The sequence below is a fragment of the Pleurodeles waltl genome, chromosome 8 (assembly GCF_031143425.1).
Source record: "Pleurodeles waltl isolate 20211129_DDA chromosome 8, aPleWal1.hap1.20221129, whole genome shotgun sequence".
NCBI lineage: Eukaryota > Metazoa > Chordata > Amphibia > Caudata > Salamandridae > Pleurodeles > Pleurodeles waltl.
Genome location: NC_090447.1, coordinates 1058635239 through 1058662427, shown reverse-complemented (window position 1 = coordinate 1058662427; position 27189 = coordinate 1058635239). Strand labels below are relative to the sequence as shown.

At 47.2% G+C, this 27189-nt stretch overlaps 1 long non-coding RNA gene across 1 annotated transcript in view; it reads right to left on the bottom strand.

Moving 5' to 3' along the window:
* LOC138249185 (uncharacterized) overlaps positions 1 to 27189 on the bottom strand; it is a 599643-nt gene that overhangs the window by 385392 nt on the left and 187062 nt on the right. The window contains exon 4 of the long non-coding RNA XR_011194766.1: positions 5247 to 5296. This is a non-coding gene — a long non-coding RNA (uncharacterized lncRNA). The remainder of the gene's footprint in view (positions 1 to 5246; positions 5297 to 27189) is intronic.

The window sequence follows — 27189 nt, the reverse complement described above, 5'->3', positions numbered from 1 at the left end:
CAAACACCAGTCCACACACTCCCATCAGCTGGAGTGATTGCTGTATCAGGCATGTGGGCGTATGTAAGTGATGGGCCCTTGAGTGTCGCTGTCTGTCGATGCGAGTACTGTAATGTGCTGGGCCCGTGGCTGGTGTGTGAATGGACTGTAAAGCAGTTGGTGCCTTGCCGTGGCTTTACAGCTCACGAGCTGTGAGTCATTGGTTCAGTTTTTTGGACTTTGTTATTAACAGTGCATTTAATTTTTGTGAAATCTCTTGTTAAGAAAATTTTATCCACTGAACCATCACTCACCCTCGTGCCAAATCCAACCAGTATGTGTGGTAAAAATTACAAAACCTGCTCTGCTGTAATCAGGTGTCGCAGCACACCTATGACACGCTAGGTGCCTTGTGTGGGACCCCGATGATGAAGCATGCCACCAACTTAGTTGTCTCAGGGGTCTTTTTAACATAACCTAAGTGCATTTCTTTTCACAATCTTAGTATTTGGAACATCAAAATGATCTATTGCAAAACTACCTGTGTTTGGGGGGGGCACCTATGGTTTTGGTCCCGGGAGCGGCCTTCATCTAGGAAACCTACCAAACCTAGAGATGTTTTAAAAATAGACACCCCAAGGAGTCCAAGGAGGTGTGGCTTGCCTGGATCCCCCAACATTTTCTTACCCAGACTCCTCGGCAAACCTTAAAATTTTCATACAAAAATCTTATTTTCCTCACTTTACTTTGTAGGATCACCGCTGCGGCACAAATTTCCTACCACCCAGCATTCCCCTCAGTCCCCCAAGTAAAATGATACCTCACTTGCATGGGACCCCAAAGCAGAGTCAGCCTAAAAGATATATAAAAGTAAAATATGTCCCCTCAATCTCTACAAGTTTTGGGCCTTTTTTGTGGCTCCTCTCAGATTCCAGAACATTCTGTCACCAAAATGAGAGGAAAAAGTGTTTTTTGGGCCAAATGTTGAGGTTTGCAAAGGATTCTGGGAAACAGAACCTGGTCAGAGCCCCACAAGTCACCCCATCTTGGATTTCCCTAGTTGTCTAATTTTCAGAACTGCGCAGGATTGCTAGGTTTCCCTAGGTGCCGGCTGAGCTAGAGGCCAAAATCCACAGCTAGGCACTTTGCAAAAAACAGCTCTGTTTTCTTTGTGAAAATGTGATGTGTCCACATTGTGTTTTGGGGCTTTTCCTGTTGCGGGTGCTAGGCCTACCCCCACAAGTAAGGTACCATTTTTATCAGGAGACTAGAGGGAACGCTGAGTGGATGGACATTTGTGGCTCCTCTCAGATTCCAGAACTTTCTGTCACCAAAATGAGAGGAAAAAGTGGGGGTTTTTGGCCAAATTTGGAGGTTTGCAAAGGATTCTGGGTAACAGAACCTGGTCAGAGCCCCACAAGTCACCCCATCTTGGATTCCCCTAGGTGTCTAGTTTTCAAAAATGCGCTGGTTTTCAAGGTTTCCCCAGATGCCTGCTGAGCTAGAGGCCAAAATCCACAGGTAGGCAGTTTGTAAAAAACACATCTGTTTTCTGTGGAAAAATGTGATGTGTCCACGTTGTGTTTTGGGGCATTTTTCTTTTGCGGGCGATAGGCCTACCCCCACAAGTGAGGTACCATTTTTATTGGGAGGCCTGGGGGAACGCTGGGTGGAAGGAAATTTGTGGCTCCTCTCAGATTCCAGAACTTTCTGTCACCTAAATGAGAGGAAAACATGTTTTTTGGCCAAAGCTTGAGGTTTGCAAAGGATTCTGGGTAACAGAACCTGGTCAGAGCCCCACAAGACACTCCATCTTGGATTCCCATACGTGTCTAGTTTTCAAAACTGCACTGGTTTGCTGGGTTTCCCAAGGTGCCGGCTGAGCTAGAGGCCAAAATCCACAGCTATGCACTTTGCAAAAAACAGCTCTGTTTTATTTGTGAAAATGTGATGTGTCCACGGTGTGTTCTGGGGCTTTTCCTGTCGCGGGTGCTAGGCCTATCCACGCAAGTGAGGTACCATTTTTATCGGGAGACGTGGGGGAACACAGAATAGCAAAACAAGTGTTATTGCCCCTTGTCTTTCTCTACATTTCTCTACATTTTTTCCTTCCAAATGTAACACAGTGTGTAAAAAAGACATCTATTTGAGAAATGCCCTGTAATTCGCATGCTTGTATGGGCACCCCGAAATTCAGAGATGTGCAAATAACCACTGCTTCTCAACACCTTATCTTGTGGCTATTTAGGAAATACAAAGGTTTTCTTGATACCTATTTTTCACTTTTTATATTTCAGCAAATGAATTGCTGTATACCCGGTATAGAATAAAAACCCATTGCAAAGTGCAGCTCATTTATTGGCTCTGGGTACCTAGGGTTCTTGATGAACCTACAAGCCCTATATATCCCTGCAACCAGAAGAGTCCAGCTGACGTATCGGTATATTGCTTTCAAAAATATGAAAATGTTACATAGTAAAACGTGGAGAAAAATGGCTGGTTTTGTAGGAAACACTAATAGGATCTACACAACTGACCCCTTGCTGAATTCAGAATTTTGTCTACGTTTCAGAAATGTTCAGCTTTCTGGGATCCAGCATTGGTTTCTCACCCATTTTGGTCACTAACTGGAAGGAGGCTGAAAGCACAAAAAATAGTAAAAATGGGGTATGTCCCAGTAAAATGTCAAAATTGTATTGGAAAATGGGGTTTTCTAATTCAAGTCTGCCCGTTCCTGAAAGCTGGGAAGATGGTGATCTTGCCACTGCAAACCTTTTGTTGATGCTATTTTCAGGGAAAAAACCACGAGCAGCCTTCTGTGGCCCTTTTTTCCCATTTAAAAAAAATAAAAAATGTTCACTGTATTTGGCTCCTTCAGGGAAACCCACAAAGTCTGGGTACCTCTAGAATCCCTAGGATGTTGGGAAAAAAGAACGCAAATTTGGCGTGGGTAACTTATGTGAACAAAAAGTTATGAGGGCTTAAGTTCAAACTGCCCCAAATATCCAAAAAATGGCTCCGCACAGGAGGGGAAAAGGCCTGGCAGCGAAGGGGTTAAAGACACAGTTTGTACTGATTATTTAATGAAAAATATTTATTTTCCTAATGGGGCATTGCTGATAATGTAAACTATACCCTTGAAGTGATAAAACCACCAAACTAAATGTGTCTTTAGACTCCTGTTTTTTTGTGCGAATTCATTGTGGTTATCCGGTTAATACAAAGTTAAGGGTTAATACAAAGTAACCATTTAGAAGTGGGCTTGTATATAAAAGTAGATGAAAGGGTTCACACATAGTAACCATATAGACGTGGGCTTGTGAAAATAAATTAAAAAAATGATAGGTATTCTTTTATTTGCTCTCATCTTCATTATCACACAGTGCAAAGTTGAAAAGTGTGAGAGTTCTGACCCGTCTTTATGCTTAGTTTTGACAATTGCTGAGAGTATTGAAACTATCATATAGGTTAGAAGAAAACCATTTCACCAACATACTTAATTTCAGGTATGTGAATTGTATGTAATGTGAATTTTTTTTTATAAAATATATATATTTTTAGATTAATGAAACTGAGTGTAAAGTATATAGAAAAGTATCGAAACTACCTAAAATGATCTATGAGTGTCAGGTTTTGTATGTGAATAGATTAAAAAATGTCTTGTTTAATGTAATACTCAGTTAGATGTCTAGTAATAGAGTGCTTGATTTAGTTAAATGAGTAGTGTTTGAATATAGGTCAGGTTTCCTAGTGCAGACTAGGTATACCACTGTCCCCGTCTCATGGCATATACAAGCTATTAGTAAAGTAGGAGTCATATGTTTTAGTAAATATTAGTCATCTCCGAGATATTCTGCAGGTATGTCATAAAGTATAGTACTTTGTTCTGAAAACATGGTAGATATCCATTTGAGGTGAATACGTTTTTCATTTAGTTGTAGGGTCCAATGGGAAGTAATACATTGAGCAAGCCACCCAGAAAGTAACTGACATACAGATTCAGCCACCTGCATGGAAAGCAGTTAAAGCCTTACTCTTGCACTTTTACAGCCCGTAGCCAAGCACTGTGCAGAGTATGCTACTCACCAAGGAACTGAGATTCATGTTTCCATACCATTGATGATATGTTTCAGGCAGTGACAGAAAACCAGAGACATTTCTACAGTCACTCACATACTCAGAAAAGCATTTATATAAGCAGAATTAGGAAAGACAATTGCAAACAAACTCTTCTTTTCCCTAACAGAGGCACTGAGCTATATGTTCAGTCAGTTACGTACAGACATAGATAGTCATAGAGGAAATGAAGCAGGCAGTCATATACTTGCAATTGAATTTAAAAACTAATTGCGCTACTAGAGATAGACAGCTACATTCACTGAAATATATAAGCATGTACTGAAAAATACTGCCGAGCGGTGAGACCTACTACTGCAGACCCTGTGAATGATATCCCACTTGCCAGTGAAGTTTTCCTATAAAACTGCTTTGTGAAGTCTTAGACGCATGTTTTACTGGAAATGTCTCAGCTCTCTGACATGCTGAATGATTCCATCATGCTGCAATGTGCTTATGTGATGGTAAAAGTACTTTTCAGTTTCACAGACTTACTTTTGCACTTTTATAGCCGAGTCAAGCACTTCATAGACTATAGCGCTCATCAAGTTACTGAGGTTCATGTTTCCAGATCATGGATGCTGTGTTTAAGCCACTGATAGGGAAACCAAAACACTTGTACTGTCACTCACATATTCAGAATGCACTCATATGAGGAGCAATAAGAAAGACAGTTGCAGAGATACCCACCTACCCTTGTATTCCCCAACAGAGGCCCTGAGGTATATGTTTAGGCAGTTATGTACAGATTTTGAGAGTCATACATTAACTAAAAGAGCCAATTACATACTGGCAGATGTACTGAAATATGTCATTGCACTTCTAGGGGTAGATAGCTATATTCACTGACATATAAAGACAAGTACTGACAGAATATTTTAATGTATCCATGTAAATAATGCTTTTCCAAAGGGTGAGGCCTAGTAGCGCCCACCCTGTGTGTGCTATCTCAGTGGCCAGTTGGCCTGTAATAATGATTTGTCAAGTCTCAATTTCAGGTTTTACTGCCTAGCTCTCCCCATATTGTAGATATTCCATCAAACAAGCTACAGTGCCCTTAGGTGTTTAGAAACTGTAGTTTACAGTTTTAAAGAGTTACTCTTGCATTTTCATAGCTGTTAACCAAGCATTACATACAGCATACCACTTACCAAGGAACTGAGATTCATGTTTCCACACCATGGTTTCTGTGTTTCAGCCACTGACAGGGAAACAGAAAGACTTCTACAGTTATTTACATACTCACAAAGCACTTAAATAAGCAACAATAAGAAAGGCAATTGCAGACACACTAACATTACCTTATATTCCCTAACAAAGACACTGAGCTATATGTTGAGCCAGTTACATACAGATTTAGATAGTCATACAGGAACTAAAGTAGAGAGTCGCATTCTGGCAGAAATACTAAAATATGTGATTGCTCTACTAGAGAAACACAGCTACGTTCATTAAGATACATAGACAAGTACTGACAGAATATTTTCATGTATACAGACAAATAGTGCTTTTCTGAAGGGTGAGGCCTACTACTGCAGACCTTGTGTCTGCTATCTCACTGGCCACTGAAGTCGGCCTGTAAAACTGCTTTGCCAAGTCACAAACTCATCTTTTAGTGCAAATGTCTCAGCTCTCTCATGAGCTGTAGGTATTCCATCAAGCATGCTGCAATGTGCTTAAGTGATTAGGAAATATGCTTTTCAGTTTTACAGACTTACTCTTGCACTTTCACAGCTCCAACCCAATCACTACATAGAGTATACCACTCACCAAGGAACTGAGATTCATGTTTCCAGAGCATGGATGCTGTAGTTCAGGCACTGACGAAGAAACAGAAACCTACATGGCTACAACATATCAACCAGGTAAGGCAGTCACAGGCTGGAAAATGCACTAAAATATCTCATTGTGCCAGTAGAGGTAAACAGCTGCATTCACCCAGCAATATAGCCAAGTACTCATATGATCCACTCAGGTATGCAGAGAAATGGTGCTTCAATCGTGCATGAGGCGTATTAGTCCACACTTTGTCTGGCATTTGACACTGGTAACTGAATGTGTCTTGTAAAACCTCTGCCTCAACCGTCAAACTCACATTAAATTGGAAATACGTTTTTCTGTCATATGTTGTAGGTATGTCATTTAGCAAGGTGCATTATACTTCAGTAATTTACATACTTTTTATTTTTACAAGGTTAGTTGAGGACTTTCACACTTCTGAGTAAAGCACTACATACCCTATGACATTCATGTTTTCAAAGCATGCATGCTGTGAATTCAGCACTTAAACAGAAACAGAGACTCTTTTGCATTTAGTGACATACTTAGAAATCAGAAAGATCAAAGGTAATTGGACACATGGTCACATAGCCCAGTATTCTCTAACACAGGTAGTGATGTTATGGAGAGATAGTAACAGAGTGACACAGGTACTAAAACAATTACTCACATACCAGAAGATATATTAAAATGTCTCATAGTGCTAATAGAGCTGCATGGATTTATTCACTCAAAAATATAGACTATTACTAATGCAACCTACTCACATATGGAGAGAAAAACTGCTTCAATCATGGATCAGGCCTATTACTGAAAGGTTTCTCTGTGCTCTCTCACTAGTGACTGAAATTTGCCTGTACATCCCTTTTCTAAACTAAGAATGTGCGATTTAAAAGGGGGGCGTGGCCACACTACTGACCAAGATGGCCGCTCAGCAGTGAATCTCCAGCGGTGGTTCCCAATAATCAGCAGAGATCGGCATTCACTACATACTGAGGCCCACGGCAGGAGTGGAGTGGTGAGGAGCAGGGGTTGAGGGTGCGCGGGGTGTGCCACGGCAGCCAAACTATTGGGTGTGGCTGACATCTAGGCCCGCACCCATCGGCCCACACGCCTCGGAGGCCCTGAGGCGATAGGGGCTTCTGGCGAGCCTGAGGCACAGCACCGCAGGCGGTGCTGCCTGTAGTGGTCACCAGGGGCTAGCACTCCCCTCCCCAAAACCAGAGCAGGACCACAGGGGAGAAGGTTGGTGTTGCTGGGCCCACACAGTGATACTTTCTGGGCAGCTCGGCCTAGTGCTGCATCACCGTGTGATGCCACAGTGTCCGTGACATGGGACCAGTGGCGGGCCCGCTCCCCTGGGCCCCAGCCATGCCGCTATTATAGGGGACATGTGGCAGCAGTGGGATGGATATTCAACTTCCCAAACTGTGCTGTTGAAGCATTTGGAGTGAATATGCAGCAGCTGTGGGCCGGACCCACCCTAGGGGTCGTCCATGTGCAGTGATTCCCGGTTAAATATTGCAGACTTGGGTCTGATTTGTGACCATAACCTGCAACAGCCACATATTGTTATCACGGTGGTCCCCGACTGAGTTGTTTGGGAAGCTGGGTTGTGACTCTTGCTATGGCCCCTTGGCTGCGAGTGCTGGAGTGCATGATCTGCTGGCGCTCTAGGCCCTGGCAGGCTGCTCAAAAGTACGGTGGTGTGGCCCTGTGATGCTCTGGATTGAGAAGACCCCAAACAGCACAAGCTCCCCTTCAAAAAGAGAAGACAGTTAGACATGGCTTCCACCCCCACGTGAGATGCTGACGCAGCCCGGGATGACTTGGTTCGAGACCATGGGATTGGAGCGGAGAATATGTTGCTACAGTCTAGGTTCCGTGCCATTGACACCAGATTCGACTCACTCACCTCCAGATTGAATAACATGGAAAACAGATTGGGCAAACAGCAATCACGCCTGGAGGGTGCGGAGGGTCACATATCTGCCGCTGAAGACGAGACAGCTGCATTGAAGAAGCCTATTGAGAAATGAAGGGGAGGCTTTAAAATTTGGCTATCAAAAACGAGGATTTAGAGGCATAGGGGTGCTCCAACAACTTGCCCATACCTGGTATCGCAGAATCTACCAACCCTGTCCAACTGGACTTTTCTGTTGAGAATCTATTGACGGAGCTGCTGGGGCAACAAAGTTTTACATCAACGTTCGTAGTGGAGTGGACACAGCATACCTTTGGTCCCCATACCCCTGCAGGAGTGCCATCTCACCTAATCACCGCAAGACTCCTGAATTATAGGAACCGTGATACCGCCCTCCGATTGGCTCGAGAGAAGGGCCCCCTACAATATCAAGGGGCAGTGATTTCCCTCATTCCTGACTTTACACCCACTGTACACGAAGCTAGGTGGAAAATTTCAGAGGTAAAGGCTGTACTCCGCTCTGCAGATGTACGATATGGCATGCTCTACCAAGCCCGGCTGAGAATTGAGGTAAATTGTAAACAGCACGTCCTCCTGGGGGTGTGCATATTGGTGCATAAAACTGTGCTGTTTAAGCCCCTATCGACATGGGTGGATAGTTATGGCAGATATATGATGATAATGGGGCTAATGGATAATTGTAAGCTCCAACTAGTAAACGTCTATGCACACAACATGGACACTCCAGATTTTCATCAAGATCTATATGCACACATAGGGGGTCATTCTGAGCTTGACGGGTGGCGGGAGCCACCCGCCAAGCCGGAACCGCCAGAATACCGATGCGCGGTCAAAAGACCGCCGCGGTTATTCTGAGTTTCCCGCTGGGCTGGCGGGCGACCGCCTGAAGGCTGCCCGCCAGCCCAGCGGGAAACCCCCTTCCATGAGGATGCCGGCTCCGAATGGAGCCGGCGGAGTGGAAGGGGTGCGACGGGTGCAGTTGCACCCGTCGCGATTTTCAGTGTCTGCTTGGCAGACACTGAAAATCTTGGTGGGGCCCTGTTAGGGGGCCCCTGCAGTGCCCATGCCAGTGGCATGGGCACTGCAGGGGCCCCCAGGGGCCCTGCGACACCCGTTACCGCCAGCCAGGTACTGGCGGTCAAGACCGCCAGAGCCAGGCTGGCGGTAAGGGGGTCGGAATCCCCATGGCGGCGCTGCCTGCAGCGCCGCCATGGAGGATTCCCCAGGGCAGCGGGAAACCGGCGGGACACCGCCGGTTTTCCGTTTCTGACCGCGGCTGTACCGCCGCGGTCAGAATGCCCATGGGAGCACCGCCAGCCTGTTGGCGGTCCTCCCGCGGTCGTTGGCCCTGGCGGTCCATGACCGCCAGGGTCAGAATGACCCCCATAGAGTGCTTTGATGTCATGCATGTCTTGAGGGGTGGGGATGTTAGCTTAGCAAGAGACCCCACACTTGACACTACTTTGCATGCTCCAAGCTTTAAACCCTGCTCTTTGCTGGTGCTTGGGGACCTTTGCAACACTCTGACACTTCACAACCCATGGTGCTTGCCCGATGGTGGTGGCCTGGCTTTTAATTTTCATTCAGTACCTCATGGCACCTCGTCACGTATTGACTACTGGCTTATCACCCGAACTATTGCATACTGGGTCACAGCAATTGAACACCTGCCCGGCACACTGTCTGACCATTCACCAGTACCTATTATGGCTAATATCCCTGATATCCACGATGCCAGGAAATTCTGGAGATTTCCATATATGGCATTTCTAAACGCCCCATTTTACACTGCTCTAAGGAAGGCAATAGTAGGCTTTTTGAGTTAAATGAGGGCTCTGTGAACACTTGGGTGATACTATGGAACGCCTTTAAGGCATATGCCAATGGCGTTTGCATCACTATACACGTAAGTATCCTTAGAGAAATACGCTGAGAACAGGAATCGGTGGAGATGCAGCTCTTTGAGGCTAACCATGAGATGGAGCATGCTTAGAGCGCCCCTCTATTATACCATTGGAAACTCTTGCTTATTAAGTTTGACTCCCTGGCAAACAGGAAAATGCAGTACAAGGGCTGATACGCCAAGGCCCATAGATATGGTGAAGGGGATAGATCCAGGGGGCTGATGGCCAGGCTGATCAGACAATCTTATTCTGCATCCCACATTCTAGAAATTAAAAGATCAGATTGCCGCATGGCAGTTGGCACCTCCGCGGTTCAGGCAGAACTTTACACCCACTCCTCCAGGCTGTATACAGCACAGCTGATACTGCCGGGCCGGCATTGCAGGCATACCTCAATGAAATCTCCACGGTCTGGCTGACTATGCCACAGCAACAATTTCTCAGCAAACCCTTTTCTGTCGAGAAGGTGATACAGGCCATAGACTCGCTTGCGGGAATGTACGCTCCAGGTCTAGATGGGTTCACAGGGGAATTCTACAACAAGTATAAGGATATGATCTGCATCTCATATCAGTTAGCGCTGAAGCGATCAAATCGGGGGTTCTTCCTGCAACCATTTGAGAGGCAGCATTTACACTCTTACCTAAACCTGGTAAAGGCCCCTTACACTGTGGGTCATACCGACCCCTTTCTCTATTAAACTTTGACAATAAAATATTGGCCAAGATGATCGCCATCCTCCTCTCCCTCTTACTGAATGAGATTATCTCTTCCGCTCACGCTGGATTTGTGCCACACCGCTCCACCAGCGTCAATCTGTGCACAGTATTCTCGGTGCTAAATAGAATATCTCCAGAGGTAGTGCTCTATTAGATGCCGAAAAGGCTTTTGATTCCCTCGAATGGCCATTCCTATACACTGTACTAGGCAAGCTTGGGTTCCCTCGCAGTTATACCAAGTTGATATCTCTGCTATATTCACAACCCACTGTGGCTATCTGACTCTATGTCATTTTGTCCCCTTCTTCCCTGTTGTGCGTAGAGCGTGCATGGGTGTCCACTGTCCCCAATACTTTTCATACTGGTGATGGATCCCTTTAGTGCAGCATTTGAGATGGGCAAACATGCACAGATGACTGCAACTTACTAGTGGACTTCTCCTAGTGTCACTGTACACTGATGACATTTTACTTTTCATTCACCATGCAGATATCAATCTCACTCCATCATTGGATGAGGTAAATCGCTTTGGCGACTTTTCTGGCTTGCATATAAATTGGAACAAATCGGAACTTTTCCTACTAACTGATGTCACTCATCCACCTGTGGTGGTGTTTTCACTGCGCTGGTGTCATGACTCAGCTAAGTACCTCGGCATCCACAGCCATAGAGACAAAGAACAGGTAATATGATTAAATTAAGGTCCCACAATCGAGAGGCTCACGGCTCAAGTGGACAGATGGGTAAAGCTGCTGCTTTCCATGGTGGGTCAGATAGCCCTCAATAAAATGGTGGTTCGTCTGAAATTTTTGTATCCTTTAATTAACATTCTGATTCCGCTACACAACTCATTTTTTGCAACACTCTGTGGCCTGTTTACTCGATTGATATGGGTGAACAGACACCCACGCATTTACTGGGAGGTTCTCATGCTTCCGTATGAGCGTGGTGGTGTTGGGTTCCACACTTTCAACTGTACTATTTGGTGGCACAACTTTAATATACATACCATTGGTTCCACCCTGATGCCCACCTTACATATTCCATCCCTGAATGTGAAGGGGAAGGAGCCGCAACCACAGAGCAAGGTCAAAGACTCCTGCTGCCAGACCCAAGGTGACACCACCATCTGCCAAGGGCAGGAAGGGGCAGAAAACATCAGGCACAGCACATCAGCCATCCAAGCCTGCAGGTGAAGGCTGGGTGGCTACCAGCAGAACAGCCAGCACCGCCACCTGCACTGCGGCCAGTCCTGCAATGAGCACTGCCACATGCACTGCCACCTGCACCTCCACCTGCACCACTGCAAGCACCACTACTGTCAGTAGCAGCAGCCCCAGTGGGCAGCCGTCTGAGGCTGCAGGGGAAGGACTGGAGCCTCCCCCCACCTCTGGCAGCACTAGCACCTCCACCGAAGCCAGCACCGCCACCTGCACCGCAGCAAGCACCACCACCTACACCGCTGACCGTAGCACCACTGGCAGCAGCAGCAGCTCCAGTAGGCAGCCGTCCGAGGCTGCAGGAGAAGGGCTGGAGTCTCACCCCACCACTGGCAGCACCAGCACCGGCAGTACACCACTGTGCAGCCGTAGCCACCTGCAGATGGACTGTAGCCCTGCCTCCATGGACTATCATGCATCCTGACCACTGCAAATCTCGTGGCTCTGACACCCAGGTGAGGCACTGTGACCTGCCACCCCCCAATTGCTGAATCACTGGGCACACAGCCCTCTCCAGAATCAGTGGAGAAAGGCATCCACTCACCCTATCCTTGGCAGGATGAAGCACACTGGGCACAAAGCCCCCTCCAGAACCAGTGGAGAAAGGCATCCACTCACCCTATCCTTGGCAGGATGAAGCACACTGGGCACAACTGGCAGCCACTCACCCTATCCTTGACAGGATGAAGCACACTGGGCACCAAGCCCCCTCCAGAACCAGTGGAGAAAGGCATCCACTCACCCTATCCTTGGCAGGATGAAACACACTGGGCACAAAGCCCCCTCCAGAACCAGTGGAGAAGCCACCCACTTGAGAGATGTGGCCTTGTACTTCCCAGGACCAGGCAGTAGGCAAACCACCCACTTGCGAGACTGTGGCCTTGCACTCCCTAGGACCAGGCAGTGGGCAAACCAACCACTTGAGAGACTGTGGGCTTGCACGCCCCAGGACCAGGCAGTGGGCAAACCACCCATTGGAGAGACTGTGGCCTTGCACTCCCCAGGACCAGGCAGTGGGCAAACCACCCACTGGTAAGACTGTGGCCTTGCACTCCCCAGGACCGAGCAGTGGGCAAACCACCCACTGGAGAGACTTAAGAGACTGTGGCTTTGCACTCCCCGGGACATCACTGTGGGCATGGAGCCCCCTCCAGGAGCAGTGGATTAGTACCATCTTCCGGCTGAGGTGTCCCTCCCTTCCCTGTCCTCTGAGGTGCCTGTGTGTTTTCGACCTGATGCCCCTGCAGTGTTCTCTCCGTTTTGAGGCAGGAGACAAGTGTGGGCTTGGCCTATGTGTTTTGGCCCTGTGGGCCACCGACTATTTTTGTGTGGACATTGTCCCTCATTTTGTATACATTGTATATTTTGTACATACTGTTTATTTATTTATGAACGTATTTCTCGAAATCCTAATATTACACAATTTGACAAAATTCCTTTTGTCCTTGCGTTATTCCTGAGGGTTCCGGGGTTTATATGTAATGTTGTTGCATGTGTTTGTGTGCATGGTGTTGGGGGTGAGGGTGGGGTGGGGATGTTGCTTGTTGCATGTGTGTTCCCCCCTCCCCTGTCTGCTAGGTGCTGTACTCGCCATGGTCATCGTCACCGCCGTTGGTACTCCTGATGTATGAGAAGATAGACCAGCATGGGCAGGATCTGCAGCTCGGGCTCCATGGCGTCCTGGTTCTTCCTTGTGTGTCGAGAGGTGAGTGGTTTCCCTTCCATGTACTGTTTCTGCTGTGCTTTTGATGGTGTTGGTACCACCCCTGAAAAACTGGTGGATCGGCGCGTTGTAATTCTGTGGGTGGCACATTGTCTTCCGCCTGTCTGTTGGCGGTTACCGCTGCGGTGTTTGTTGCTACCACCTTTGCTGTCGGAGTGTTAAAGTGGCTGTATGTGTTGGTGGTTTCCGCCGTAGTCATGATTTCATTTTTTTACCGTCGGCCTGTTGGTGGTATTACCGCCGCTTTAACACCGACCACCAGGGTTGTAATGATCACCATAGTACCTGGCATGAGTTTGTAGGAGGCTGGCCTTTCTTATAGTGGGTACCTTGTGGTACTTACACCTTGTGCCAGGTCCAGTTATCTCTTATTAGTAGATTAGAAGTGTTCTAGCAGCTTAGGCTGATAGAGGTAGCTATAGCAGAGCAGCTTAGGCTGAACTAGGAGACATTCAAAGCTCCTACTATACCACTTATATCACTTAGTACTATATCAAAAGAAAACACAATACTCAGAGTTACTAAAAATAAAGGTACTTTATTTTAGTGACAATATGCCAAAAGTATCTCACAGGGTATACTCCCTTAGGAGGTAAGAAATATACACAAAATATACACACAAACCAAAATCAGGTAAGTAAAACACTTAGAAAAGTAGTGCAAACACTGTAGAACACAATAGAATGCAATAGGAGAAAATAGGCCTAGGGGCAACACAAACCACATACTCCAAATGTGGAATGTGAACCATGAATGGACCACAGGCCTAGTGTAGTGTGTAGAGGGTCACTGGGAGTGTAAGAAAACACTAAGGGTGTCCAAGATACCCCACCCCAAGACCCTGAAAAGTAGGAGTAAAGTTACCCTACTACCCCAGAAACATACTAAAGGAGATAGGGGATTCTGCAAAGACAACAACTGACTGCAAAGCACTGAAGACGGATCCCTGGACCTGAGGACCTGTAAAGGAAGAGGACCAAGTCCAAGAGTCATGCAAGTGTCCAGGGTGGGCAGGAGCCCACTAGACCCCGGATGAAGGTGCAAAAGGGCTGCCTCCGAGTGGAAGAAGCCAAAGATTCTGCAACAATGGAAGGTGCCAGGAACTTCTCCTTTGGTCAGAAGATGTCCCACATCGTGCTGGAGGATGCAGAGTTGTTTCCATGCCGAAAGACCGCAAACAAGCCTTGCTAGCTTCAAGAGTCACGGTTAAAGGTTTTGGGTGCTGCCAGGGCCCAGGAAGGACCAGGAGGTCTCCCCTTGGAGGAGGAGACAGAGGGGCGCTCAGCAACACGGAGATCCCACGCAGATGCAGGCAGCACCTGCAGAAACACCTGAACAGGCATTCAGAAGATCTGAGCATGACGGTCGACTCAGCACAACAAAAGAGGGTCCCACGAAGTCGGAGTCCAACTCAGCGAGGTGGGCACGGAAGGACGGAGTGCTGGGGATCTGGGCTAAGCTGTGCACAAAGGAAGTCTTGCAAAAGTGCACAGAAGCACTAGCAGCTGCAGTTCACACAGTATACAGGGTTACTGATTGGCGTGGGGAGGCAAGGACTTACCTCCACCAAATTTGGACAGAAGGGCCACTTGACTGTCGGGGACACTTGAATCCAGCTCCTGTGTTCCAGGGATCACGCTCGTCAAGATGAGAGGAGACCCAGAGGACAGAAGTTTGGTGCCTGCGTTGGCAGAGGGAAGATTCCGTCGACCCACGGGAGATTTCTTCTTGGCTTCCAGTGCAGGGTGAAGGCAGACAGCCCTCAGAGCATGCACCACCAAGAAACAGTCGAGAAAGCAGGCAGGATGAAGCACTACAATGTTGCTGGTAGTCTTCTTGCTACTTTGTTGCAGTTTTGAAGGCACCCTGGAGCAGTCAGCGGTCGACCCTTGGCAGAACTTGAAGAGGGAAGTGCAGAGGAACTCTGGTGAGCTCTTGCATTCATTATCTGTTGAGATACCCACAGAAGAGACCCTAAATAGCCCTCAGAGGACAATTGGCTACAGAGAAAGGTAAGCACCTATCAGGAGGGGTCTCTGACGTCACCTGCTGGCACTGGCCACTCAGAGCTGTCCATTGTGCCCTCACACCTCTGCATCCAAGATGGCAGAGGTCTGGGACACACTGGAGGAGCTCTGGGCACCTCCCCTGGGATATGCTGGTCAGGGGAATGGTCACTCCCCTTTCCTTTGTCCAGTTTCACGCCAGAGCAGGGCTGGGGTGATCCCTGAACCGGTGTAGACTGGCTTATGCAAGTAGGGCACCATCTGTTCCCTTCAAAGCTTTTCCAGAGGCCAGGAGAGGCTACTTCTCTCAGGCCCTTCACACCTATTTCCAAAGGGAGAGGGTGTAAAACCCTCTCTCAGAGGAAATACTTTGTTCTGCCTTCCTCGGAGTGGGCTGCCCAGGCCCCAGGCGGGCAGAAACCTGTCTGAGGGTCGGCAGCAGCGGTAGCTGCAGAGAAAACCCCGGAAAGTTAATTTGGCATTACCCGGGCTCTATGCTGGAGCCCCGGGGATGCATGGAATTGTCCCCCCATACCAGAATGGTATTGAGGTGACAATTCCATGATAGTAGACATGTTACATGGCCATGTTCAGAGTTACCATGGTGATGCTACATATAGGTATTGACCTATAAATAGTGCACGCGTGTACTGGTGTCCCCTCACTCACAAAGTCTGGGGAAATTGCCCTGGACGATGTGGGGGCACCTTGGCTAGTGCCAGGGTGCCCTCACACTAGGGGGGGTTATTACAACTTTGGAGGAGGTGTTAATCTGTCCCAAAAGTGACGGTAAAGTGACGGATTTTCCACCAGCCGTCTTACGAGTCCATTATATCCTATGGAACTCGTAATACGGCTGGTGGTATATCCGGCACATTTGGGACGGATCAACACCTCCTCCAAAGTTGTAATAACCCCCTAAGTAACTTTCCACCTAACCTTCACTAAGTGAGGGTTAGAGATATAGGTGATTTATAAGTTACTTAAGTGCAGTGTAAAATTTTCTGTGAAATAACGTGGACATTATTTCACTCAGGCTGCTGTGGCAGTCCTGTGTAAGAATTGTCTGAGCTCCCTATGGGTGGAAAAGAAATGCTGCAGCCCATAGAGATCTCCTGGAACCCCAATACCCTGGGTACCTAGGTACCGTATACTAGGAAATTATAAGGGTGTTCCAGTGTGCCAATCAGAATTGGTAAAACTAGTCACTAGCCTGCAGTGACAATTTTAAAAGCAGAGAGAGCATAAACACTGAGGTTCTGGTTAGCAGAGCCTCAGTGATACAGTTAGGCACCACACAGGGAACACATACAGGGCACACTTTATGAGCAACAGGGTCCTGGCTAGCAGGATCCCAGTGCCACATAGGCAAAAACAAACATACATACAGTAAAAATGGGGGTAACATGCCAGATAAGATGGCACTTTCCTACAGAGTCAAAAATAATGACACACAGAGAACACAGAGAAGATGTGTCCCTTGGTAAAAAGTTTACCTTCTGACTTAGTTGTTTTCTTGAAGATTTTCTTCAGCGGGACAAAGTTGCCAGTCCAATCAAACCTCCCTGGAGCCCTTCCTCGGATTCACATTGTGGGAACCCACGGTGAAGATTTCTACGTTCGGTCTCTTTGAGAAGAAAATCTTTTGACCAAGGCGAACTTCAATCTTGATCCAACATTCCTGGAGTCCTCTTTGGAGGTCCCGGTCAACTTTCTACATTCAGATTTAGTCACTTTTTCTGTGATTTCCTTCTGTGGGATGAACCTGCAAGTCAGGCCAGTTCGCGGTTGAGATAAGCCGGCTAGAGTTGCTGTGGCAGGCCTGTCCCTCTACGGAGCTTTTTCCAGAAAGTTAACCAAACTTCTCCAAACGTCTTTATTTCTTCCAGAAGGTCTTTTAAGGTTTTTTATGAGTACACAGCTCAACCCAAAGTTCCAGAAGCTTTGAGTTGCTTCTTGAGGGTGCAGAATACTACTCCCAGAATGCACATGGTTCAAACTCTAAATTGGCCACTGGAGAGTAGTCAGCTGGTCAATTTCTTCAGGATTTGATGCAGAGGACTCTAGCTGGCAATTTTCCACCTGTAGCAAACAGGGAGTCCCTCATTGAACTAGTTGAAGAGAGGCAAAGTCCTTCTTGTGTTGAAGCCCAAGGTTGCAGCTGGTGCAATCCTTCAGAGTGCAGTTTCCAGGTGCAGGTCCGGGGTCCAACAGGTCAACGTCCTTCTTCTTTTGATGTTCTTCCTTCTAGGGATCTGGTAGGGATCTGAGGTGTGGGTGCAGCTCTACCATATATATCCTTGCTCCTGGGTGAAAAACAGGGCGGTTCTGGTTCTCCGATCAGATGCAGGGTCCTTCCCCTTGTTATGACCACTTCCTGGGAAGTGTGGCAAAAATCAATCCCAGGGAACAACATTCTTCAAAAATGCATTATGGCTGAAACTGTTTTTTGGAGGTCACATCTGGCTAAGCCCACCCACTAGTGTGGCTAAAAATCCAAGGCCCTCTCCTGCCCTCTCCTAATCTAATCAAGAGGTCACCTAATTTTCTGGGGTTACAGGATGTGAGGGAGGTGCTAGGTTGCTCCAAATATCCTTCTCTGCCTTTGAAGATCAGTTTGGCAGCCCTTCCCCCTTCCTTCTTCCCTATCTGCTGAGGTACTTCTCCTCTCCCAGGCACATCCTTTGTATTCACCCCTCATCAAGCAGCCTGGCCAGGCTGCCAGAGGCTTGCCAATCAGAGAAGGGCACTACACAGTTGAAGATGGCAATGTTTTAAGTAGAGTTATCAATTCTTTACCTGAATTAGTTATATTAAATCCAACAATTGTAAGTTGTGGGATCTATTATAACAATTAATTTGATACCAAACTCTAGGCATCTGACACTTAAGGGGACTTTGTTAAATAAAATAAAGTTTCCCCATTTTAGCCTATGGAGGCCATTCACTACAGTGAGGGAAAAATGAATTTAGCTGTTTTACCTCAACAGGGCTTATAAATCTATTTTTACAAGATCCCTGCTTATAGTTACATGACACCCAATCCCACGGCCACATAAGGCACGCCTTAGGGGTGATTTATATATAAATAAGGTAGTTTAACCCCTACGGTGCTCAGGAGGAGCTGGTCTCGTTCTCGGCAACGGTTGCCCGGTGCCGAGGATGAGACCAGCTTGTCCTGCTATGGGCCCCCGGGGGGAGCGCTAGTGCTCACCCCATAGCAAGGAACCCCCCTCTAGTGGGCAGGGATGGAAGGGAAATCACTTCCCCTTCCACCCCCACCTTCCCAACCCCCTGTGGTGTCTAATGACAGCCCTATCACGCGCTGACCTCATCAGAGGCCTTCTTCTCCGCACTGTAAGCTCAGCTTCCAGTGCCGTTCGAGGGGGCAGAGAGGCATAAAAGGAGAGGAGAGGATGCGATCGGGCAGCAGAAATGCCACTAGACACCAGGGAATTTGTGTTTTTTTTTTGTTTATACCATTAGGGGAGTGGCCCCATGGGCAAGGGCCACTCCCCAGGGGGGCAATTTATTTTTAGGCTATTTTTGCCACCCTGGAGGCAGATCAGTCTATTATAATTAGGCCGATCTGCCCCCAGGGGGGGCAGAAACTCCTAGACAGCAGGGATTTTTTTGTGTTTGTTTTTGTTTATTTTTATATGTGGGGAGCGACCCCTTAGGCAATGGTCACTCCCCTCGGTGCAAAATTATCTTTAGGCCATTTCTGCCCCCCTTGGGGGCAGATCGGCCTTTTTATATTAGGCCAATCTGCCCCCAAGGGGGGCAGAACCCACTAGACACCTGGGATTTTTATTTGTTTGTGTCAATTTCATTCAAGGGGAGTGACCCCTTAGGCAAGGGTCATTCCCTTGGGGGAAAATATTATTTTAGGCCATTTCTGCCCCCATTGGGGGCAGATCAGCCTATTTTTATTTGGTCAATCTGCCCCCAAAGTGGGCAGAAACCGCTAGGCACAAGGGATTTATTTTTTGCACCAAATTCACAAAAGGGGAGCGACCCCTTAAGCAAGGGTCACTCCCCTTGGGGGGCAAATTTATTTTAGGCAGGTGGCAGAAACCACTTAGGCACCAGGGATTGGTGGGTGTGTATGTGTGTGTTTTGTTTGGGGGGCAGCCCATTGGGCAACGGTCGCTCCCCACGTGAGACATTACTGTTGGCCATATTTGCCCCCCTTGGAGGCAAATCAGCCTATTTTTGGGAGGCCCATCTGTCCCCAAGTGAGGCAGAAAGCCCACCAGAGACCAGGGAAGATTTGTTTTTCAAAATAAGAGGGTAGGAGTATGGCCATACCCCCACCCCAAATAACTGGGGCTAAAGTTGTTCTGCCCACCAGTGGGCAGATGGGGCAATTACCCCCAGTCCACAACCTGGGGGGGGGCAGAAAGTCTACAAAATGCCAGAGATTAAAAAAAAAATAAAGTAGTGTGGTGGTGGCTACCAACCAGTATGGGCATGGTTATGCCCCCACCCCAACTGAAAGGGGTAACAGGCTTTCAGCTCCCCCCGCATACTAAAACATCTTATCCCACGGCAAGGAAGTGGACATTTGATTATTTGGGGTTTTGGTTTCACATTTGGGCCATGAGAGGTTGGCTAATTCTCAAAATCATCCCATTTGGAATGGTGAGGGCTGCACTTTTTGGACTTTGAGAAACTGCCATGTAGAAAAATCCACAAGACCTAGACACATCTGAAAACTAAACATTTGCGTGAGTCCACGGTGGTGTGCTTCACATGCACCCCACACCATCTTCTTGCCCACAATGCCCTGCAAACCTTCAACTTTGCTGGAAAGCACACATTTTTCCCACATTTTTGTGATGGAACCTTCCAGAACCTGCAGAAATCCACAAAATTCCTACCACCCAGCATTGTCTCATCTATACCAATACAAAATTCTGCTGCAATTGTCAGCCTAAAAATGTTTTTTTTCAAACTGCCCTTTTGGACCCACTTTGGTTCCCTCTCCGTTTCAACATGTTTTTGGCTCTTCCCTGTCACAAGCACTTGGCCCACCTGCACAAGTGAGGTATCATTTTTACCGGGAGACTGAGGGAAACATTGGGTGGTAAGAAATTTGTCCCGGTGTGGTGATCCCATACAGAAATGTGGGAAAAAAGTGTTTTTTTAGCTACATTTGAGGTTTGCTGAGGATTCTGGGTAAGAAAACATTGGGGGATCCGCGCAAGTCACACCTCCCTGGACTCCCTAAGTTGTCTAGTTTTCAGAAATGTCTGAGTTTGGTAAGTTTCCCTAGAAGGCTGCTGAGTCCAGGACCAAAAACGCATGTGCCCCCGCAAAAACAGGTAGTTTTGTATTTGATAATTTTGATGTGTCCAGATAGTGTTTTGGGGCATTTCCTGTCGCGAGCACAAGGCTTACCCACACAAGTGAGGTATCATTTTTATCAGGAGACTTAGGGGAACGCCACGTGGAAGGAAATGTGTGACTCCTCTCAGATTCCAGAACTTTCTGTTACCGAAATGTGAGGAGAAAGTGTTTTTTTTTTGCCAAATATTGAGGTTTGCAAAGGATTCTGGGTAACAGAACCTGGTGAGAGCCCCACAAGACACCCCATCTTGGATTCCCCTATGTCTCTAGTTTTCAAAAATGTACAGGTTTGGTAGGTTTCCTTAGGTGATGACTGAGCTAGAGGCCAAAATCCACAGGTAGGCATTTTGCAAAAAACACCTTTGTTTTCTTTGGAAAAATGTGATGTGTCGATGTTGTGTTTTGGGGCACTTCCTGTCGCGGGCACTAGGCCTACCCACACAAGTGAGGTATAATTTTTATTGAGAGACTTGGGGGAATGCTAGGTGGAAGAAAATCTCTGGATCCTCTCGAATTCCAGAACTTTCTGTCACCGAAATGTGCGGAAAAAGTGTTTTTTTAGCCACATTTTGAGGTTTGCAAAGGATTCTGGGCAACAGAACCTGTTGACAGCCCCACAAGTCACCCCATCTTGTATTCCCCTAGGTCTTTGTTTGCAAAAATGCACAGGTTTGGTGGGCTTCCCTAGGTGCCGACTGACATAGAGGCCAAAATCCACAGGTAGGCACTTTGCAAAAAACACCTCTGTTTTCTTTGGAAAAATGTGATGTGTCCACGTTGTGTTATGGGGCATTTCTTGTCCCGGGCACTAGGCCTACCCACACAAGTGAGGTATCATTTTTATCGGGAGACTTAGGGGAACATAGAATAGCAAAACAAGTGTTATTGCCCCTTGTCTTTCTCTATATTTTTTCCTTCCAAATATAAGACAGTGTGTAAAAAAGACGTCTGTTTGAGAAATGCCCTGTAATTCGCATGCTAGTGTTGGCACTCCGGAATTCAGAGGTGTGCAAATAACCACTGCTCCTCAACACCTTATCTTGTGCCCATTTTGGAAATATAAAGGTTTTCTTGATACCTATTTTTCACTCTTTATATTTCAGCAAATGAATTGCTGTAATACCTGGTATAGAATGAAAACCCACTGCAAGGTGCAGCTCATTTATTGGCTCTGGGTACCTAGAGCTCTTGATGAACCTACAAGCTCTATTTATCTCCGCAATCAGAAGAGTCCCGCAGATGTAACTGTATATTGCTTTAAAAAATCTGACAGAGCAGGAAAAAGTTACAGAGTACAACTTAGAGAAAAATGGCTGTTTTTTTACCTCAATTTCAATATTTTTTTATTTCAGCTGTTATTTTCTGTAGGAAACCCTTGTAGGATCTGCAAAAATTACCCATTGCTGAATTCAGAATTTTGTTTACTTTACGAAAATGTTTAGGTTCCTGGGATCCAGCAGTGGTTTCACACCCATTTCTGTCACTGACTGGAAGGAGGATGAAAGCACAAATAAAATCATAAAAATGGGGCATGTCCCAGTCAAATGCCAAAATTGTGTTGAAAAATTGGGTTTTCTGTATCAAGTCTCGTAGTTCCTGAAAGCTGGGAAGCAGGTAATTTTAGCACTGCAAACTCTTTGTTGATGCCATTTTCAGGAAAGAAACCACAAGCCTTCTTCTCTAGCCCTTTTTTCCAATTTGTTTGGAAAAAAAAATGTACTGTATTTTGCTAATTTCTTCGTCTCCTTTAGGGGAACCAACATAGTCTGGGTACCTCTAGAATCCCTAGGATGTTGGAAAAAAAGGATGCCGATTTGGCATGGGTAGCTCATGTGCACAAAAAGTTATGAGGGCCTAAGCGCTCCCTGCCTCAAATAGCCAAAAAAAGGCCTGGCACCTGAGAGGGAAAAGGCCTGGCAGCGAAGGGGTTAAGACTTTGAAAGTATTTTTCATGCCAAAGTCGAATTTGCATGTAAATTTAATTTAAAAGCAGCCAGCAAGGAAGGCCTGCCTTTAAAATGATCCTGGGCACCTCAGCAGTGCACCTATGGGTGCACTACCTATGCTGGGGTCCCCAAACCTACATGCTCTACCATAAACTAGGGACTCATAGGTAGGTAGACATAGCCAATTATAATTAGCCTAATTTGCATACTTATTTTATACAGAGCACAGGCCCTGGGACTGGTTACCAGTACCTAGGACACAATCAGAGTCAGGAAAACACGAGCAAAAAATGAAACATGTGCCAGGACAGTGCGTGCTCTACGGGCGACAAAAATGCAAAAACCCAGTCTTTATGCAAGAGCATAATTTATGCATTGTATTTATATGCAGTATGTTAACCTTTTGCATTGCAGAGTTTAACCTTGAAAAACACTATTAATGATGTTTCCAAAAAACTGTTCATTTGCAAGGTATTGCTTCAGGCTTACTGAGTGTGTTGGGGTGTGGTCCCTTTCTAGGACCTTCTAGAAGCTTTCCCTGCAGCATGACTGGGTGTGGTTTGTGGGCTGGGCCAGACTCTATATAAGGGAGCCAGCCCAGCTCCACATGCTCACTATTCAGAGGTCCCGTTGCAGAGCAGCAGCAACATCCTGTGTTCTGTTCCGGAGACCTACCTTGATGTTGCAGGCCTACCCCTCATTATATTGGTGATCCTTGAGCAGGGCGGTAAGGCGGGGTCGTGCTGGGCCACCGACCCCGTTCTTAAAGACTTTCGAATTTTGGGCCTACTTGTGAAACTTTCAGAGTGTGTGATCGTTTCATGGCTTTTGCATATTCTTGTTCGAATCAGCAGAGTGCGTGATTCATTGGTCTCATGTAAACCTTGGCGTTCAGATCGGCAACAGTGTGCGCGATCATTTCATGGCATTTGCATATTCTTGTTCGAATCGGCAGAGTGCATGATTCATTGCTCTCATGTAAACCTTGGCATTCAGATCTGCAACAGTGTGCGCCACCATTTCATGGAATTTGCATATTCTTGTTCGAATCGGCAGAGTGTGCAATTCATTGCTCTCATGTAAACTTTGACATTCAGATTGGCAACAGTGTGCACGATCATATCATGGCATTTGCATATTCTTGTTCGAATCAGCAGTGTGCGCGATTCATTCCCAGCATGTAAACCTTGACGTTCAGATCGGCAACAGTGTGCACAATCATTTCCTCGTATTTACATATTCTTGTTTGAATCGGCAACAGTGTGCACGATTCAACCCTGGCATAAAGCGCTTGGCTCTTAGTTCGTCAGTGTGCGCGATCATTTCATGACATTGAAAACTTTGGTGTGTTGTGTTTGTTGAGGTGCACACATTTATCCCAAGCTTTTGGATTTTCTGTGAAGATGCTTAATTCAAAGTGTGACATTCTTTGTGCATATTAAGTCCCTAGTACAATTTCTATTGTTTCCAGGGAATGTTTCAGATAGTCCGGAGTCCGAATTTCAGGCCAACCACAGCACGGAAACCGCCCTCATCGCAGTCACCGACGACATCCGAACCCTACTAGACAACGGAGAAACAGCCGCCCTCATCCTCCTCGACCTCTCGGCTGCCTTCGACACCGTCTGCCACCGCACCCTAATAACCCGCCTCCGCTCCACCGGTATCCAAGGACAGGCCCTGGACTGGATCATCTCTTTTCTCTCTCACCGTTCCCAAAGAGTCTACCTCCCACCTTTCCGCTCGGATCCCACCAAGATCATCTGCGGCGTCCCACAAGGCTCCTCGCTCAGCCCTACTCTCTTCAATGTCTACATGAGCCCCCTCGCCGACATCGCACGCAAACACAACATCAACATCATCTCCTATGCCGACGACACCCAGCTGATACTCTCCCTCACCAAAGACCCAGCCACCGCCAAAACCAACATACAGGATGGAATGAAAGACGTCGCAGAATGGATGAAACTCAGCCGTCTGAAGCTGAACTCAGACAAGACAGTAGTCCTCATCCTCGGAAACTCCCCGTCCGCCTGGGACGATTCCTGGTGGCCCACGGCCCTGGGCACCGCACCGACCACCTCAGACCACGCACGCAACCTTGGATTCATCCTGGACCCCTTTCTCACCATGACCAAGCAAGTCAACGCCGTCTCGTCTTCTTGCTTCCTCACACTTCGCATGCTCCGAAAGATCTTCCGCTGGATCCCCACCGACACCAGAAAAACTGTGACCCACGCCCTCGTCACAAGCCACCTGGACTACGGAAGCACCCTATATGCAGGAACCACCGCAAAACTTCAGAAACATCTGCAGCGCATACAAAAAGCCTCTGCATGTCTCATCCTCGACGTACCCTACCACAGCCACATCTCCGCCCACCTGAGACACCTGCACTGGCTACCCGTTAACAAAAGGATCACCTTCAGGCTCCTCACCCATGCACACAAAGCCCTCCACAACAAGGGCCCCGAATACCTCAACCGTCGCCTCACCTTCTACACGCCCACCCGTCAACTTCGCTCCTCAAGCCTCACTCTCGCCGCCGTCCCTCGCATCCGCCAAACCAATGCAGGGGGGAAATCCTTCTCCTACCTTGCAGCCAAGACGTGGAATTCCCTCCCCGCCCACCTCAGGACCACCCAGGACCACCTCACCTTCCGGAGGCATCTCAAGACCTAGCTCTTCGAGCAGCAGTGACCCCCCCCCAGCGCCTTGAGACCCTCACGGGTGAGTAGCGTGCTGTATAAATACGTTTGATTGATTGATTGATTGATAGCCTTTGTTCTTATGTAAAAATGCAATGTTTGTTCTGAAACATTATTCTAGAAGGTTCTTGTATTCTTGACAGTATGTGATATTTCATGAGAAGTTCATATGAAACGTTGTATTAACCCATTCTTGATTTTTTCCAGGTACCTAGATTTCCTGAGGTCTAGATATAGTCATTTCTTAGGTTATCCATGATTACAGTATAATAACTCTTAGAACCACAGTCTATTGAAAGTCAATGTGATTATATCTTGACATTGTGTTGTTTAACCTCTTGCTTCCTATAGGTCTCCTTCCCAGCTGTTCCCTACCTAATCCCCTTTTCCCCCACTTGGACTCTCACAGGCTCTGTGGTATTTCTATCGGAGCTTTGGAGCTGTCTGGTGGTGGACATGTTGGGAACGTGCGCAGGCCCCGAGGATCTTGTCTCCCTGACAGAATAGTGAGCCCACAAATTTAATATCCTCCGGGTTTGCGTGTGTTCTCAGCATGGCCACATTGGATGAGCTAGTCAAAGTTATCACGCAACTCCAAGCAGAGGTTGTGTCATCAAAGGATATAGCAGCCAGCATAGCTGAGAGAGTGAGTCAGTTGCCGGAAAGGGTAGAAAAGAAGGAACAAAGTCCTTTGGGTGTGTCTTGGCCTGGTCCTCCTTCTAAAGCTTCTGGAGGTAATCCTCCTACGAACATTTCCCTCAACGTTCCATCAGCTATCCCCCTCGCTCCTCCAGAACGTTTTTCAGGCGATCCCCTAAAAGCGCAATCTTTCTTGTTTCAAGTGGAATTACACTTTACCTGCCAACCAAACACTTTCCCTGATGCCCAATCCCGGGTGGCCTTCTTGTTATCTTACCTGACTGGGGACGCAGCCACCTGGGCAATCCCTCTCGTGCGTAAAGAGAATCCCCTGCTTTACAATTGGAGAAATTTTGTTAGTGAGTTTGAACAAGTGTTTGTTCGAAGAACAGTGACAGATCATGAACTATTAGTCTTGCAACAAGGTAAACAAGATCTAGGCCTTCATTACAACATTGGGGGTAAATCTCACTTACCGCCGCGCAGAAGACCGCGAACACACCGCTGCGGCGGTGGAATTCCGCTACAGCTATTACGACCCACAACTCGGAATCCGCCAAAATCCAGACACCCACACAAGTCCGCCACACCAAAGGTCAGTGATAAACTGGCAATAAAACCGACACCGTCACGCCCACACTATCATGAACCACTAATCCACGCGGCGGTCTTACAACCGCGGTATTCCATTGGCGGTACACACCGCCGCACCCAAAATACACACACATTTACAAAACACAACCACATTGGACAAATCAAAATACACACACCTGATACACATGCACACACCACTCCCACACACCCAATCCAATATAAAACATACACCCACATCACCCACAAAACCCTTACTACCAAAATTGCGAAAGAAGGCCAGAGAGAGACACCACCAGAAACAACAGTAGCATCCACAGACACACAAGATCATCAATCACACAACATCCACGCACCTCAGACAACACACACAAACACATCCCATCACACATCACAACACACACCACTCCACACATCACCCACACCACATCATGGCACCTCAACGTCACCCCAGGTTCTCTGAGGAGGAGCTCAGGGTCATGTGGAGGAAATCGTCCAGATAGAGTCACAGCTATGCGGATCACAGGTGCAGCACACCTCCATTGCTAGGAAGATGGAGCTA